Genomic DNA, 18,931 nt, shown 5'->3' on the forward strand with positions numbered 1-18,931 from the left:
TGAGCCACCCCAGTCATGGCACATACTAGAATTATTTGTTGACATTTGACAGAAGTTAGAACGCAATTTTATATTTGTGTTGACTTCTTAGCCACGATGTGAGCTCTAGTATAATATATTACATTTTCCAAAGCACTGGATTCCTTTTATTTACTGTGTTTAAGAACATAGGGTGTCTGAGGAAACACTTCACTCCTTTCTACAGGAAAGAGCAGGGAAGCACACTGCAGCAAGCAGGAAGGACGGCACGGTGGAAGGGGGTCAGGTGGAAGGGGGTCAGGGCGGCCTTAAAAAATGCTGATGGGGGTGGGGCGGGCTCCTGTAGTTGGGCCAGTTGGTGTTTTTTTTTTGAAACGATTTTTTTGAGATATGATTTCACATATAATTCATTCATTTAAAGTGTATAGTATTTTACTGTATTCACAGGGTTCTGCAGCCAGTATTAAAATCTGAGTTCAGAACATTTACATCACCCCTAAAAGAAGCTGTGCACCCGTTAACAGTCACTCTCCATTCCCCTCTCAGCACCTGGCAACCACTAATCTTTCTGCCTCAGGATTTGCCTGGTAGGACCTTTCATATATGAGTAATAAAATATTTGGTCTTTTGTCATGGGCTTCTTTTCAAGGTTCATGAGATGAAGTGTGTATCAGTACCTCATCCCTTTTTAATGCTGACTAATATTCCATTGTATGGGTATACCACATGTAGATCTACAATATGTATCAGGGGATGGACATTGGGTGGTTTTCCACTTAATGCTGTTAACATTCATGTACAGTTTTTTTCCCTTAGTTTTTCAGCTCTTTGGGAATATATCTAGGAGAGAAAGTACTAGATCATAATACAAAACTGTGTTTAATGTTTTGAGGAACTGCCAAACTTTTCAAAAGTGTTTGTTACATTTGACATCACACCAGCAGTGTGTGAGGGCTCCAAGCTCTCCACATCCTGTCAGCACTTGTTACTGTCCATGTTTGTTTTAGCCACGTTACTGGGTCTGAAGTAGTATCTCATGGTTGGGGTTTGTGTAACCCTAATGATGAATGTGCCTATTTTTTGTGCTTGTTGGCCATTGGTGTGTCTTGGAGAAATGCCTTTCATTTCTTTGCCCATTTAAAATTAGATTATCCTTTTATTACTGAGTTGTACAAGTTTTTATATATTCTGTATACAAGTCTCATCAGATATACTTTGCTTATGTTCAGCTTTTCACCTTTTTAAAAGATTATATTTGGAGAGGGGAAGGGAGGGAGAAAGAGGGAGATACACATCCATGTGTGGTTGCCTCTTGCGTGCCCCCTACTGGGGACCTGGCTCGCAACCCAGGCATGTGCCCTAGCCTGGGAATTGAACTGGCGACCCTTTGGTTTGCAGGCTGGTGTTCAATCCACGGAGCTAGGGTGGCTTTTCACTTTCTTGATGGTATCATTTGCAGCACAGAAGGTTTTTCTTTTTAGAAAGAAGGGAAGGAAGGGAGAGAAACATCAGTGTGTGGGAGACATTCATCCGTTGTCTCAGTCAGCAGTGTCACACCAGCCAGGGCAGATGTTTTAGATTTTGTTGAGGTTTTATCTTTCTTCTTCTTCTTCTTCTTTTTTAAAAATAAACACTGGTTTTTGAACTGCTCCTTAACATCCTTAAGGGCCATTAAAGTGAGGGACTGAGGCCTCCACTGAACAGGGCCCTGCCTACCTTGTTTCCATTCCAGCAAACTTGGCCTGTGTGTGTTTGGCACAGGTGCGGAGTAGCATGATGGGAAAAGCTGAGGCTCAGGTTAGCAAGACATAGATTTTGATAGCTCCAGTATATTATGATGGAAATGTGGAAGGAGGGCAGGTAGATTATTAAGTGGAGGTGGTGGTTTATGCTCCTTTTTGATAGGGCAGCAGAGGAACAAGATTTGTGGGGGCGATTCAGCTTTTAATGACATAATCTCAGGTAGTATTTTATGTTTTAACAAAATACAACAATGCTTCCAAACCTTTATGAAATCAGAGCCCATGTTCAAATTCAAGGTCATGTTTCTGTAAAAGAAATACCCTTCACGAAAGGTAATAATCACCATAGTTTGAACCCTTAACTTACGTTTTCTGAAAATGCTAGAGGATTGAGAACAGTTCAGAGTTAGATTAATTAAAATTCCCTCTTTCACCCGTTTTTCTAAAAGCTCACTCTGCCCCAAACCCCACCACACCTTGTCATGGTGCTTCTGCGTCCACAAAACGTTCTGTGCTGTCCTTTTATGCCGGGATCGGGGAGACTGAACACGTCACACGCTTGTCTCGTTGCCCAGGTGAGGTGCTAATGTCAAGTCGGACACAGTAAGCAACATGTGATGTCTCTAAATGGTAGAAAATGAATAAAGCAGAGGGAAAAAATGAGGAAAATAAGAACATAATCCTACCACCTTCAAATACGCCTGTTAAGATCTTGATACATGTATTTATTTTCCCCATGTAAAAACATTTTTTACATTTCTAATAAAAATTTTATGTCTAAAACTTTGTTTAATGTGGAGGTATATTTTCAGCTCCTAAAGTTTTTGTCTGGTTAGTTTTTATTACTGTCATTTTATTTTGGTAATTTTTATTCCAGTTTACTAATTATTTCCTCCTGGAGAGAGTATTTTTGGGTTTTTTTGTGTTCCCCTTTTTTCCTTGGATAGCAGTGATGACCTGGGACTCAGTAGTGGTCTGGGACTCATAAATCCCTGGTTTCTTGTCAACTGTGTGACCTAAGTCACATTCTCACAGTTTTACTGGAAAAGGAGAAGTTATTTCTGGTCAGCTCCAAGGACATTCAATCCCAAATTCCGATTTCCCTGGGGAAACGAGTCCTGCTGAGAGCGGCACTCTGGTGCCCTCTAGTGGCCACCTGAATATTCCTTAAACCCGATCTCTCGCTTTGGAAACCAAAGGCAGGGAGGGGAATTCTGCCGCCTGTGGTGAGGACACCTGAGCCATCCCATTAGAGACTGCCACTCACATCACCACTGTCTGCCTTCCTGCTTTGCTTTGGTGGGTCACCTTCCGCCTTTCAGTTTATTGAATATAGTCACCCAATTTCAGATCTTTTAGAAAATAGAAGGGAAAACCAGTTCTTACGGAAGACACTTCTGAAGTATTAATTCCCATTAGTCACATTTGGGGGGCAGCCACCGATGCTATCTTCCTGTATTTGCCCTCCCACCCCGCCCCACACATTGAGCACAGAGCAGGTGCCCAGTGAATGACCGATAGGTGATTCCAGCATTTGCAGTGATTTTCAAACTCTGAGGTGATGCTATTTAAATTGAAGCCTGAAAGAGGAAATGAGTCTGCCAGAAAGCCTGCTCAATTAGGTCAATGAGTACAGGTTGAATGAATTAAATGTATAACTGGGAGTTTTCCCAGAAATGCCTGCATTTTGAATACTGTTTCATTCCTTTAATACTGTGATCAATTTTGTTTGTTAAAAATTCTTTTAAAATGTGATTAAAAATGGCTACAAACTTTTTTTTAAACATTCTTTACCTGAGGACATGCTTCTAGATTTTAGAGAGCAGGAAAGGAAGGGAGAGAGACGGGGAGGACATTGATCAGCTGCTTCTTGTTGGGATGAAACCTGCAACCCAGTCATGTGCCCCGACTGGGAATCAAACCCACAGCCTTTCGGTTCACGGGGATGATGCCCCAACCCGCTGAACCACACCAGCCAGGGCAAATGGCGGCCAACATTTGACGATGTAGCTAGCTCATACTTTCTTCTGCTGTGGAGAGTGTTCAAATTTTTTGCTATTGTTACAGAAGCTGAAACGAGCATCTTTGGGTAACTTAGTACCCATTAGGATTTGCAGGTCTTCAGTTACTGTTTGTTATTGAAGCCACCCCGTTACTTCGGTCCTCCCAGAATAGTGTGTATTTACATTAGACTTACAACCCCAAACTCTCAGTATTGAGTAATTACGTAAGAAAGGAAGTTGCTTTTCTCCTCCCTTAAAAAACTCATACCAGATACCAGGCCGATGACTTTCAATCCTGCCCGAGTTCAAGACAAAGTCTAGGCACAAGGGGGAGATGCTTTAGCGCGAGGGAGCGGCTAGGTTTTTCTTCTGTGCCCTTCAGTGCAGAGATCTCAGCCAGAGGAACTGGCAGGGTCCGATTTTCATTGTTGACGGCGCACATTCCTGTGGTTTCAACTTTAAGATTTTATTTATTTTTTATTTTTAGAGGGGAAGGAGAGAGGTAGAGAAACATCAGTGTATGGTTGCCTCTTGTGCATCCCCTGCTGGTAGTTAGCCTGCAAGGAACCGGCCTGCAACCCAGGCATGTGCCCTGACTGGGAATCGAACCGCGATCGCCTGGTTCGCAGGCCCCGCGCTCAATCCACTGAGCTACGCCAGCCAGGGCAAAAGGTTATATATATATTTTAAAGATTTTTATTTATTTATGTTTAGGGAGAGGAAGGGAAGGAGAGAAGGAGAGAAATATCAGTGTATGGTTGCCTCTCATGAGTCCCCTGCTGGGAACTGGCCTGCAACCCCCGCATATGCCCTGACTGGGAATCGAACTGCGATCGTGTAGTTCACAGGACCGAGCTCAATCCACTGAGCTACACCAGCCAGGGCTTGGTTTCAACTTTAAAATCGTTGCGCTGGAGCGAGGATTCTGGCATCCACTATGGTCACGGGTCAAAGACAATGAAAGTGTGTCCTCATTCCTCTCTTGGCTGAAATCTTACGGATACCATACCACAACAAAATGTTACAGTGGCTTATCATAGAAGTATCTCAAAATATGTGAATTTGAAAGTGAAATTAAAATGTGGGAAAAGCAAAAAAGGAATTAGAATTTTAACAATGTAGAAGAGTTGCACTAGAAGAAACGACATGAAAATGATGTCTTTCTATTTGCTTAAACTTTGTTTGAAGGACAGTAATACTCTACTTGCTTCCTTATTTTGTAAGTTTTAGTACAGAAAATTAATTTTTACCATGATGGAAAAAAATTTAAAGGAGGTAATATTCCAACAGTATCTTCTATTTAAGAAGATACAGATGGAGCTCAGTACGTCTCCAAGTCAGGAATTCTGGTGTCCAAGGCGTTCAGCAGATAGAATCCACAGGGGGTCTGTACGCTTGGGTGGGAAAAGATTTCACCTCTGTTTTTATGAATATTGGATTGAAATTTAGCATTTCCTTCCATTTCGAATATGGGCCATGAAACTCAAATGCTAGCAGCACCAGTACCTTTGTCACCTGCAGAGAGCATGCGTCTTCTCATATTATATTACAGTTGCTGTAGCCATCTTGGAATCCTGTTTATCACTATATCAAAAATTTAGGCACTTTATGTGGAGAAATGCATGGCACAAAAGCAGATTAAGAACACCTCTTGTTTTTCTCCTTTTCTTTCAATTTTCTTTTTTCACTTTTCACAGATATGGTGAAAGGCATGTTAAGTTTACTTTTATTTTTTATTTTCCTGAAGCAAAGGAGAGATACATTATACTGTACTTTATTCCCCATCTCACACTCCACTTATGGGTAATCCTGTGTTGTCCAGCTTGGTGCCTTCCAGGGGTCCTTAGAAGGAGTAAAGGGCTTCACACTTGCACATGGCTTGAGTCATCCTTCACCTTATCATTAAGAGCTTTTTTCTAATTTTAAGATTTTATTTATTTATCTTTAGAGTGGAAGGGAAGGAGAGAAGGAGAGAAATATCAACATATGGTTGCCTTTCATGCATCCCCTGCTGGGAACTGGCCTGCAACCCAGGTGTGTGCCCTGACTGGGAATCGAACCGCAATCCTTTAGTTCGCAGGCCCGCGCTCAATCCACTGAGCTACACCAGCCAGGGCAGGAGCTTTTTTTTCTTTTTAATGAAAAAGTGAAATGTCTTTTTCTTTAAATATTTTAAAGACCCTAAAATAAGAAGTCAGAAAGAGCTGTTCAAAATATAAAATAGGAAGATTCAACAAAAACTTCTTTCACATGCATTTTCAAGTTTTTATGATAGTTGACAATCAGTGAGTATCAAACACAGATCTGTGCACTCTAGTAAGAATAGGTGCCATTTATGGAGCACTGTATTCCAGGCACAGTATTAAGTACTTTACTCATAATGTGGCATGATGTCCCCATAAAAATTCTAAAAATGATTTTTTTTATTCCATTAAACATACAAAAGCACCAAGTCTCGATGATTTCAAGCAACACAAGGCCCCTCAATGAGTCGATTGTTGGCAGAGCCAAAATGGAAACTTCTGTCTGCTGGACTCCCAGCACTCACATTATGGCTTTTAGTCGACATTATTATGTCATCAGCAGAATTCATAGCTGTGTAATCAAATTCTTTCTAAAAGTGAGTAAATACATTATCAGATGACGTGGATCACAAGCCATATTATGAGTTAATAATACTTTGAAGTCTCAGCAGAAGTACAAAACTGAGCTAAATATCAATGTTATGTTTTGAAAGGATTTAGAATGGAGATGGGTGAGAATAGATTGTTTTTCTGTATCATATTTTGTGTCATTGGGCACATGTGAATTCATGGAATTTTACAATAGGCTGAACACCACACTGAAAAGGAAGTCTCATAAAAACTTTGATGTAGAGGGTTGAAAATCAGCAAGCCCGGCAATGAAGGGATGCCTCTTACGTTTCATGCCACCAACAAGCTGCAAAACGGTGGGTAGTTATTTCAAAGTTATTCTTCAAAACAGATGGAAGTGATTTGATGAGAATGAACTGGCTCATTCTTCCAACCAAAAATTGTTTATCTGTTTCGCTGAAGTCTCAAATCTGTTCATATATATGATTCCACTTCTTGTCTGGTTTGTGATAGCATTAGTGATGAGCCACTTTAAAGGAGGTGTGGTTTTATGATAATCTGTAATATATGCCTTAATTCTATATTTCTATCTCCTTTTTCATCAGTTCCCAAATGGAATGTGAATTGAACTGCTGAAACCCTAATAATGGTGATCTTGGAGAAAACCCATCAGCTACTGTCCATTACTGAGGTAAGTGCTTGGTCAGAGAGTTGGTAACTTGGGCAAGGAACTGCTACTAATTAACTGTTATTTTTAGCTAGGTGTTCAATTATTCTGCTACTCTTTTTATATGAGGCAGTAAGCTTGCTTTTAGCTCCGTCTGTGATTTTGGGATCTAATTGTGTTTTTTGCCACAAACTAAGACAGGCAATCCTGTTTATTCTTCCTGTACAAAAGTTGGCATTTTACCTTTGTGAAGGATTCTACTTCCTTCTTTCTGTTTTATGTCATTTTTTTCTTCACCCCAAACTTAGTTTTTAACTCTCTATTAGTCTCTGTTTAACCCATGGAAAGACTGGCTGATTCCTTGGTGATTCTGATATGTAAGCTGATGGCCCCACCTCCACACTGGACAGGTCCATAGTACCTATTATATGTGACCAAGTACTTTTGCAAGCTTAACTGTTTTGGAAATTTTACATCGTTTCTATAAGACAAATCATAAAGGTAAAATTAAATATGTTGATAAATAAAACCAAAGGGTAAAATTTATTTTCAGTTAAAAGAATTGATTGAACCCTGGCCGGTGTGGCTCAGTTGGCTGGGCATCGTCCCGTAAATGGATAGGCTGTGGGCTTGATTCCCGGTCAGGGCACAATACCTAGATTGTGGGTTTGGTCCTTGGTCAGGGTGCACACAGAAAGCAACTGACAGATGTGTCTCTCACATCGATATTTTTCTCCCTCTCTTTCTCCCTCCCTTCCCCTCTGTCTAAAAATAAAATTTAAAAAAGGAATTGATTGAAAACTTTGTCATTATTTACTGTAGACACTATAGACAGAAATTCTTCATGAGATAGAGGAATATTGTGTTACTCTGAGGCACCTGGCTTGGCAACAGGGCCCTAAGAGTGGCAACTGAACTTGACACGGTTCAATGACTGGAGGAGAGTCGTTTTGCCCCTTCGGTCTCTCCTGGCACAGCCGCCTCTGGTTTCAGCACCCTTCTCCATGTCGGTACCACTCCCTTTTCCCATGACTGCTCTTAAAAGAGGCTCGTGGAAGCCCTCTCGTTTCTCTGGAGATTTCCAAGTCTGGATAGGATGTGATATTTGCTCCGTTTTACACAGGAGATAATAGACTCTTAGACAGTAAGAAGCTTGCCGGTTGGCAGCAGGTGGCAGAACCTGCACTTGAACAAGGTCCAGGGGCCCAAAGCCAGAGTTTTGCCACCACCTACCTTGCCTTTCGTAACAATTATACTCTATCATGCATTTGGCAAGCACTTTATACACTTTGAAAGAATTCATATACTATGTCATGGCAAGAGCACGGTGAGATCGGTTATTTATTTATTTATAGTGCATTAGAGAGGTCTCTGTTTTCCCCTCTTTGCCCACCTCCACCCAGCCCCTGCCACACTTTCCCTTGGCCGTCACCACACTGTTGTCTGTGTCCAGGGGCCATACATACATGTTCTTTGCTCATCTCTTCACCTTCTTTCATCTGGTTCCTTCCCAACCTTTCCCTCTGAGATCTGTCCGTCTGTTCCATGTTTCCGTGCCTCTGGATGTATTTTGTTCATCAGCTTATTTTGTTCATTAGGTTCCACATATAGGTGAGATCATATGGTACTTGTCTTTCTCTGACTGGCTTATTTCACTTAGTATAATAATCTCCAGGTCCATCTGAGCTGTTGCAAAGGATAAGCGTCCCGCACCCCTATGTTCGCAGCAGTGTTATTTACCATAGCCAAGGTCTGGAAACATTAGTAGATAGGTGGGTTTAAAAAGCTGTGGTACATTTATGCAATGGAATGCCTTGCACATATGAAAAAGAAGGAACTCTTACCACTTGAAATAGGTTATTTTTATTGTAACTTGATCTGTGGGAGAACAGAAGTTCTGCCAAGTCCACACAGCTAGGAAGTGGCTGCGTTGGGGCCTGAACCCCAAAGTCCCCAATTCTTCTGCCCTTTCTGTGGTCCCATACATTCTTTTTTTTTTTAAATTTTAAAAGATTTTATTTATTTATTTATTTATCTTTAGAGGGGAAGGAGAGAGGGGGAGAAACATCAATGTATGGTTGCCTTTTGTGCATCCCCTGGGAACTGGCCTGCAACCCAGGCATGTGCCCTGACTGGGAATCGAACCGCGATCCTCTGGTTCGCAGGCCTGTGCTCAATCCACTGAGCTACGCCAGCCAGGGCCCATATATTCTTTAGGACAAACAGTAAGATCTCTTAGAGACTGGAAATATCACTGAAAAGTTAGGCTTTGTCCTGTCGGCTCCTGGTTCTCAACCTGTGCTTCTCTGAGCTCCTGGGGGCTCCAGGCTTTGGGGATTTGGGGAGGCACTTTTGTGGGACTCCAGCACCCCACTTGTAGTCAGCCAGGTGAACCAGGGGCACCTTCAAAACAGTCGTCTGCATATTGGGCTTCTGAAAAAGACTCCACTTTAGCAAAGATTCGCAAGGAGACCACAGCTAGAGATGGCGGGAGCCACTTTCTGAGGGGAGAAGTGGTCAAAGTCATGTTTAAGGTTCAGTATGTCACTTCTGTTGCAGAACCCTGGTAATGGGGAGAACCCAGTAGAGACTTGTAGAAAGGAGATAAAACAAGAGGACTGACGGGAGGCTCCTGGAGACGGAGGGGGAGGGCAGAAAAGTCAGAGCAAGGTGTGGGGAAGAGCAAACACTGAATTTTTCTGGATTTCAGGGTCTCGAGGACTTAACATTTTTTACATATTTTTCATTTTCATTTTTAAATCATAGTAAACTTGACTTTTTGGGGGGATGCAGTTCTATGGATTTGAACACGTGCATAGATTTGTGTAACCACCACCATCATTTAGAACACAGGACAGTTCTATTAGGCCCCCAAAGCTCCCCACCGTCCCTTTGGGTGCCCCCGCTGGAACCCCTGGCACCACAGATCTGTCCTCTCTCCTTATAGCTTGGGCCTTTCCAGAATGTCATGGAAATAGAATCATACAGTACAAATCTTTGGAGACTGGCTTCTTTCACTCAGCGTGCCTTTGAGATTCATCCATGTTGCTGTGTGTACCAATATTTCAAGAGACCTTGAGCCAGGAAATAAGGCTGTGAAAAGAAGCTCTGGCTCGATAATGTTGGAACCTGAATGTTTTTGAGCCAGCAAGAATGATAATCAGGTTCTACAGATTCTTTGGGAAAGGTGTTAATTTATTCATTTATACAATTATTTACTGAGCAGCAAGTACATGCTAGGCACTGCTTTTGGTGTTGGAAAAATAGCAATAAGCAAAATAAAACTGCACCCTCCAGGAGCTTCCAGCCCAGTGAGGGGAAACGAACCAGTCTGGGGGTGATCTCATGTCAGGAAGTGAGGGGTCCTGCGGAGGGGGATGCCGGGAGAAGGGGCTGAGTGAGACAGAGCGGCCAGGAAAGCCGCACAAGCAGGTCAGGTTTTATTAGAGACCCGAAGGAAGCAGGCAGAGTTAGCCACGCAGCCGTCTGGGAAGTGAGAGGGCCAGCTGTGGGGAGGTGGGTGTGTACAGGGCCCTGGGGTGGGAACGTGCTCGCCGTGTCTCAGGGAATACGAGGAGGTGTAGACGGAGCAGTGGAGAGATGGGCCAGGGTGTGTGGGGTCTTGAGGACCATTCAAGGACTTTAATTTTTATTCCAGTTGCGATGGGCAGCCATTGGAGGGTTTCGAGAGTGTGACCTGCGCGGATTTATAATCTATAAAGTCCACTTTGTGTTGTTGGATTGAGAATAGACTCTTAAGAGAGTATGTACAGAATGAATTGGGAGAGTGGGGAGAAACTGAGGCAAATTGGCATGTCATATGGGTCTGACCTAGGCTAATGGCAGAGAAAGTAGAAGGGAGGTAAATGCAAAAAAAATTTTTTTAAGGAAAATGGAGTTTATTACCTAAATAAGGTTACATAGGTTGTGGATTTAAATAAGGGAGACTAAGGATGTTTAGTGTGACTGTACCTATGTGATCGAATTAATGTAAATTATGGCTTTCAAATTGTGCTCCTAAGAGCCCCCCTAGGATTTTCTTAAGATGTTTCCAGGGGTGCCAGACACAGTTTGGGGTCGGAGCCACACTTTCAACCCCCCACTCTAACCAGAGCAGTGCCAAGATGATCTGTTTTCTGCATTTGCTTCCCTGTACAATGTCACTGAAGTGTCACACAGAGGAAGAAAAGGAGGGGGTTTACTCTGTGGAAAACCATATACTCAAAAACTTATTTTGTGAATGAAGAGTCTTTTCCCACAGACGGAATCTGTGCTGGCCCCACAACATGTGGATGGGGTGTGGTGTGGGGCTGCAGATCTGACTCAGTCAGGAAAAATTCCCCTCAAATAGCTTAGTTTTTACTTTTATAAACGAAAATAAATTCATAATATATCTCCACTCATAAGTTTTTAACATTCGCCGATAAAATTCAGCAGGATCAGTTTTTCCCCTTTGTTTTACAAATGGTGCACTGTATAACTGAGGTTATTCTAGCTGTTACCACAGATATATACCTAAAGCTCAGTGGCTTAAAGGAATGGAATGTACTCCTACGCTGTCCACTGGGCCGGGATGGCTGTGTGGGAAGTGACTGATGGGGTTACCGGCTCCCTGGGGACACTCAGGGACCCAGGCTCATTGATAGAGGCTCCCCACCTTCAGTGGGTGGCTCCTGAGGTCAGTGTGGAATCAGAGTCTAAGAAAAAGACAAGGACAGAGGAAGCACACCGAATGGAGGTTTCTAGGAGCCAAATCTGGAAGTGAGACGTTTCACTCCTGCCCACGCACCAGAGGCTGAAAGTCAAGGCCACACCTAATAGGTTTCGTGAACAGCTAACCATTCTAGCTAGGCACAATGACAAAATACTGCAATCAAAATTGGAAAAAAAATAAACCTGGGCCCTGGATTTAAGTTGGGCTTTGGGGCAAGTCAAGCTATATTCATATATGAGCTTTCATGACTGTGTGTGAACATTGCAGGGTGGAAGAATGGATTCAGAGTTTTGTCTCCATACATGTTGGGAAGTGGCTTTGCCTGAGGCACGGGATGGAAGGAGTGAGGAAAGTTCTTACTTTTCCACATTTTATCTTTTGGAGTTCTGGTAAGATTCAGCTCCCTGGCGAAGTTTTTTTCCAACCTATTGGTATTTTTATAGTTCCAGCTATGAATGACCATGTTTGCAATATTGCTCTAATTTTTTTATGGTTGCATTTTGTGGTAATTGTGGCTGATTTAACAAACGAAATGAAGGCAGTGTACACTCATAAACCAGTGTGTCATATCAATGATGGAACTTTCAGGAACTATCTCAAGAGACATCTGTCCCTGAGAAGGCTGAGGCCTTCGTTCATTTCTTCAAAAAAAAAAAAAAAAAGATTAGCTGGATGCTTGGCTGCCTGTATGTATCTTGCTTCCTTCTCTTTTATTAGACGCAGTTTTATAGACCAAGGAAATTTATGGCTAGTAATGCAAGCTTATAAAGAGGGTATTTTAATTGAGGTCATATCAGTGAATCAGCAGAAGATAAAAATCTCTTTCCAAAAATTAGACTATTTTGGGGACGTTGCAAAGAGGAGTAGATGAGGACACTTTGTAAGTATGGAGTAGGATTGGATAAACCTCAGTGGGCAATAAAATGGAGCCTGGTCTGAATCAAGAACATCATGGATGTGTCTTTGAATGCTTTGTGGAAACCTCCACAGGTGGTTAGAATCAATATCGAGAAGCCAGGGCAGTGCATGGACAGTCTTTGCTCTCAACTGCCACAGACGTTTCTTTTCAGCAAGAATTATGTGTTGCTTTTTGGAAAGAGAGTTGGCATAATTTGAAAAGAATCCCAAGGCATGTCTAAAATGGGGTCAGGAAAATCCCACACTCCCCCACTCAAAGCCCTAAGATTTTCCAAAATAATAAAGACCTTTAAAAGATCCAGAAGATGCTGGGGTTTTTGCTTAATTTAGAAAGCACATTTGCTTTTGGAAGTTGATTTTAATGGAATGTTTGGCAAGTTATCGTATTTTTGGATGAAATTTTTAACACGGGTCTTTCAAGAACACCATCTTGTGGGAGCAAAAAAAGAACCTGAGAAAATGCTGTAATGTTTCATCTCTGTCTCCAGGGGGATCCTGGCCAGACTCCCTGTGACACCAGGGTCCTGTGGCCCTGTTCTCCTGAGCCCCCGGACGCACCCTGGAGTGGACGAGGATTCTGAGGGAAGACGAGGTCCTCAAGGTTGACATCGTGGCTACGGACCTGCAGGCTTTAAAAATCTGAAAGTGTGCTGATTAATTCAGATGAGAAATAAGGCTACCAAGTGGACGAGACCTTGGCATTTGAGGTCCACTCCTTCCCCCCGAGCTTTCATTGTACAATGGCCTCCCTGGTGACTAGCATGTATTTTTCAAAATATACGAATGTATTCAGTGAAGTACAGTGCCGTCTTGGTTGGGCAAATACAAAAAAGACGTCCACATGTCTCTGCTTTGGTTTAAAAAAGGCCAATTGGTTTCTAAGTTCTTGGAGCCTCTGTTGCTTCTACCTACCAGCCCTTTCTAACACCCGTATTTTCTGAAAATATGGAAAAGGCTTTAGAATTTGTTCTCATCTACTGAGCACAAATAGGCTTCATTTTTTAAGCCTATGATCTACCACAGTTCCGAGTAATTTAGAATAAGAGTAAACACTTTGTTTTCCTAATCTTTTTTTTTTGCAGTGTCTTGTGGGAATTTTCTACTCTGTTTTAAAATAATGCTAATAGCTACTTATTTTGTGTTTTGTTCCAGGTTCTCTGCTAGGGCTTTACACACATTAACTCACGCAGGCCTTGCAACACCCCCTGAGTCAAATACAGTTGGGGAGGTAGGCCCGACCAGGCGGGCAAATGGGCCCAGGATCACAAGGCTAGGGACTGGCCGGGATTTCATCCCAGGCAGCCGGCCTCCAGGACCCTGCCGCTTAACCACTGTTTGAAGACCGCCAGGCCCAGGGATAAATTCAAGGACTTCTAGTGTTTTCTTAAAAAGGACAGGATCTCTGACGCACCAGTTTCTACTTTATTGGTACCTTGTATTTTTCATACATATGAGAAGAACGAGATCGCATTTACAATCATTTCAACGAAGGGCACATCTCCGATTGCCAGGTTTGTTAAAGTGGGGAAATGCTTGACTCTACAACACTTTCACCAGCTAGCCTACGATTTTCCACTACCTAAAAGGAGCGTTCTCTTTTATTTATTTTTATTTTTTAATTTTTTAATATTTTATTTATTTCTTTTTAGACAGAGGGGAAGGGAGGGAGAGAAATATCAATGTGTGGCTGCCTCTCATGTGTCCCCCACTGGGAACTGGCCTGCAACCCAGGCATGTGCCCTGACTGGGAATTGAACTGCGATCGGGTGGTTCGCAGGCCTGTGCTCAGGAGCGTTCTTTTTTAAATTATGGTTTACAGTCAATATTATTTTGGGTTAGTTTCAGGCAGAAAGTATAGTGGTTAGACAATGATATACTTTACAACGTTTCCCTTGATATTTCCAGTGCCAGTCTGGCACCAAAGTTGGCTTTTGTCTGGGAAGAACCAGTCAACTACGTGGATCGGTTCTGATTTTTCAGTGATACATCCACTGCACTGACACAGCAGGGGTATCCTTTCAATACTGTAATCCTTTCTTTTAAAGAATACGTTGTTTTATAACAACCACAGATGTTTTATAAGCATCATGGCCTCCCATTTCTCCAAAGAATCTCATAGTCTTTTTGATGCTTTCAAAGGCATTATGCACAATGAATTTTGACCTTTGCCTCTTTTTGCTGATACCACTAACTTTACAAGCCATACCAAATTAATACAGAGCAAACACATTTCAAAGTTAATTATTTTTTTAAGTAACATTTAGTCTGCCATTTAGATTGCATGATAAATGCTACAAAACTTTGAACTAATTTTTATCCCTTTTTTCCATTTTTTTATTCCTAAAGAGTTTCAAATATAGAATAAAAAATACTACAAAGCAGAAAAAAATAACAAGATTCGCAGGGTTTTTTTTTCATTTTTTTTGTATGTGTGATACATTTCCAGAAGTTTGTACTGGAAGAGTGTTTTGGAAAATGTAATTTTACTCAGGTGGATAGTTTTGAACAAGAATATATTTTATTTTTATTTTTATTTTTTAAGGATATATAATTAAAAAAATTCATACTATATGATCATATACCTGCATTGGTTAGAAGTACATTTGGCTTATCTCATTTAAGTATCACATTATTAAATATTAGTTATTTAATGGCAGTGCTCACAATGGAAATATTTGTAGATTTAAATTGGGGACTGAAAGATACCAAGCATTCTGTGTAATAAACAATCAGCAGATCATACAAACTGCAGGGTGAATGTCAGATCTCATCAGTGACTGATTGTAATGGAATCTAGTGGATTTTTGTTATTCACAGTAGTTATTTTCTACGTAAAATTGCTTTGAACACCGAATTAGCAAACACTGAACCACTGTTCCTAGGAGAAATGCAGTGTTAGCCTTTGGTCACAGCATTTTCATGAACCAATCAGTCCATAGCCCTGTTTTACATGCATTTCTATTTAAAGATACTTTGTTTAATATATATCGTTCACCCATTAACATCGAACTCGAAGCCAACAGCACCAAACTCAGGCCTTGGTGAAGCTTATCTAATACACTGTTTTCTTCGTGAGACACATCACAGCCTTGTTATGCTTAGGAAGGCTAGGCGGAACTTCCGCACTGTGAATGGGGTCATTTTACACAGTGAAATCACCAAAAGAAAAAAAAGCACAAAAAAAGCCAAAATAAAGTGGCACTAAATAGATTTAGAACCAGACACAGTGGGACCTGAAACCCAAGGCAGAGGGCTGGCTGCTTCGTTTGACCTCAGCCAGGAGCATCAGCACACCCAGGACGCAGACTTGCCACCTGTCCGTGCAGGTCTGTGAATGGGCCAGGGAGTGTCATAAGTGTTGACCTGGAGGCTGCAAAGAAGTTTTAGTGAATGGGTGAGTTCACAAATATGGAATTCACAACTAATGAGGACTGACTGTATTTTTAAAACTTAAAGATACGCACTGATCAGTGTGTCAGAAAACCAGTTTTTTTTTAGAAACCCAAGTTGTTCTATTTTATTTTACTAACAAAAAACATTTCAATTACAATGGACATTCAGTATTATATTAGTTTCAGGTATGCATTTATATAACTTATAGACTTGACTTCCGATAAGTCTAGTACCCACCTGGCACTATACAAGTACATAATTACTATAATATTTTCCCCACCCTCGATCCTATCCCCCTTTGGTTTTGTGCATGTGTCCTTTATAGATGTTTGTGAAAACCCAGCCCAGTTTTGTGAGAAATCTGAGCTGTCACATGCTTTTGTGCCTTTTTACTTCCTTCCCTTGCTTAAATTGAGGTCATCATACCCAGGGTTCCATCCACTGCCAGCCGGTATGTTCTAGCATCGCAGAGCAGGTAATCCCAAACTGGACCCCCTTCCAGCTCGGACCCACAGCCACACTCAGGTTGCTCTTTCTCAACCCTCAAAGGACACATTGCCACATGCTGCCTTGAGGAGTCTTAACATCCCAGAAAGTTCAAAGGCTTCTGGGCGGGGGTCAGCCCAAGCACTTTTTCTGCTCCTACTTACCACCACAGTACCTTGCTTTCACATGGAGGAAAAAATCTGTTTAACACTGGTGAAAATTTTTTTGGTATTGTGGTTTTTTTTTAGCTTTCTTGAGGTATAAGTGACAAATGAAATTGTAAGATTTTTAAAATGTGCATAGTGATGATTTGATATTCACATCATGGAAGGAAGTGTGTTAATTAACACACTCATCATCAACACTGATTTTTTTAATTTTTTAAAAATATATTTTATTGATTATACCATTACAGTTGTTCTATTCCCCTCTTCATTCCACTCCACCCACACACTCCCTCCCCCACCATTCTCCCCCCTTAGTTTATAACCATGTGTCTCAAGTTCTTTAGATTCTATATTTCCCCCACTATTCTTGCCCTCCCCCTATCTATTTTCTACCTACCATCTATGCTACTTATTCTCTGTACCTTCTCTCCCCTTCTCCTCCTCCCACTCCCCTGTTGATAACCCTCCATGTGTTCATTTCTATGGTTCCACTCCTGATCTAGCTGTCCTCTTGGTTTGCTTTTGTTATAGGTGTGGTTGTTAATAACTGTGAGTTTGCTGTCCTTTCACTGTTAACATTTTTCATCTTCTTTTTCTTATATAAGTCCCTTTAGCATTTCATATAATAAGGGCTTGGTGATGATGAACTCCTTGAACTTGACCTTATCTGAGAAGCACTTTATCTGTCCTTCCATTCTAAATGAAAGTTTTGCTGGATAAAGCAATCTTGGCTGTAGGTCTTTGGATTTCATGACTTGGAATACTTCTTTCCAGCCCCTTCTTGCCTGTAAGGTCTCTTTTGAGAAATCCGCTGACAGTCTGATGGGTACTCCTTTGTAGGTGACTGTCCCCTTATCTCTTGCTGCTTCTAGGATTCTCTCCTTCATTTTAGTCTTGGCTAATGTAATTATGATGTGCCTTGTTGTGTTCCTTCTTGGGTCCAACTTCTTTGGGACTCTCTGAGCTTCCTGGATTTCCTGGAAGTCTATTTCCTTTGCCAGACTGGGGAAGTTCTCCTTTATTATTTGTTCAAATAAGTTTTCCATTCGTGGCTGTTTCTTTCCCCCTGCTGGTACCCCTATAATCTGGATGTTGGAACGTTTAAAGATGCCCTGGAGGTTCCTAAGCCTCTCCCCATTTTTTTGAATTCTCATTTCTTCATTCCTTTCTGGTGGGATGTTTTGTTCTTCCTTCTGGTCCATTCCATTGATTTGAGTCCCAGTTTCCTTTCCATCGCTATTGGTTTCCTGTGCATCTCCCTTCATTTCAATTAGTTTAGCCTTCATATGTTCCTCTAATTTGTGACTATAATCTACCAGTTCTGTGAGCATCCTAATAAACAGTGTTTTGAATTGTGCTTCTGAGAGGCTGGCAATTTCTCGGTTGCTGAGAGTTATCGGCTCTGGGACTTTTAGTTCTTCTTGCGCCATCTTTCGGGCTGTTCGTGCCTGTTCTGGAGCAGGATCGGAGCCCTAAGGTGTTCACCAGAGCAGGGCAACTCAGTCGCTGGGTTGTGATGTTGTATGTGGGGGCGGGGTCAACGAGGAACTACGACGTTCTGTCTGCCGCCTCCCGCCACAGCCCCCACAGGTGTGGCAGCTGCCACTGTTACCGGGCCTGAGCGTTTTGTCCCTCTGCACACGAGTGTGCCACTGCCGTCAGCCCTCGCCCCCTGGGGCCTGTGTGGTCCGTCTCACTGTGCGCGAATGTGCGACCGTGGTCAGTCTGCCCCACACCCTGACTGGTTCCGGGCCACTTTCGCGCCTAGGTCGGGGGATCTGTCCTGCCCGACCCTGCTCGCTGCTGGCTCTACCCCTCTTACCGTCCCCGTTGAACAGTTAGTGGTTGTTGGACTTCCGTATAACTCAGTTTTCTGTTTTTTGCTGTGTCTTTGGTCTCCAAACCGTTGTTGTATTCAAACTTGGTTGTGGGAGAAGGCACAGGGTTTCTACCTATGCCTCCATCTTGGCGGAAGTCCTCAACACTGATTTTTTTTAAAGACTGCAAATTAGACTTCATAAAATTGACTTCTGAAACAATTGGATGTAGAGGTAGCGGAGAAGGGACTTTCTCCAGACGGTTCTCTTCCAGGTGCCCTGGGGGTTCATTAGCTGTTGCGATTTCTCTGGCAGATCATTTCACGGACTACTTAAGAAACTAATGATTCTGCTGCAAGGAAAAACCGCAACCTGAAAACATGTTGGCTACAAAATATACTTCTAACAGGAGCTTTAGGAAAGCCTTAGTTTCCACTAAGGACTATTTTTG

Source organism: Sturnira hondurensis, unplaced genomic scaffold, assembly GCF_014824575.4.
Source record: "Sturnira hondurensis isolate 20B ecotype Veracruz unplaced genomic scaffold, ASM1482457v3 Scaffold0000167, whole genome shotgun sequence".
NCBI classification, from domain to species: domain Eukaryota; kingdom Metazoa; phylum Chordata; class Mammalia; order Chiroptera; family Phyllostomidae; genus Sturnira; species Sturnira hondurensis.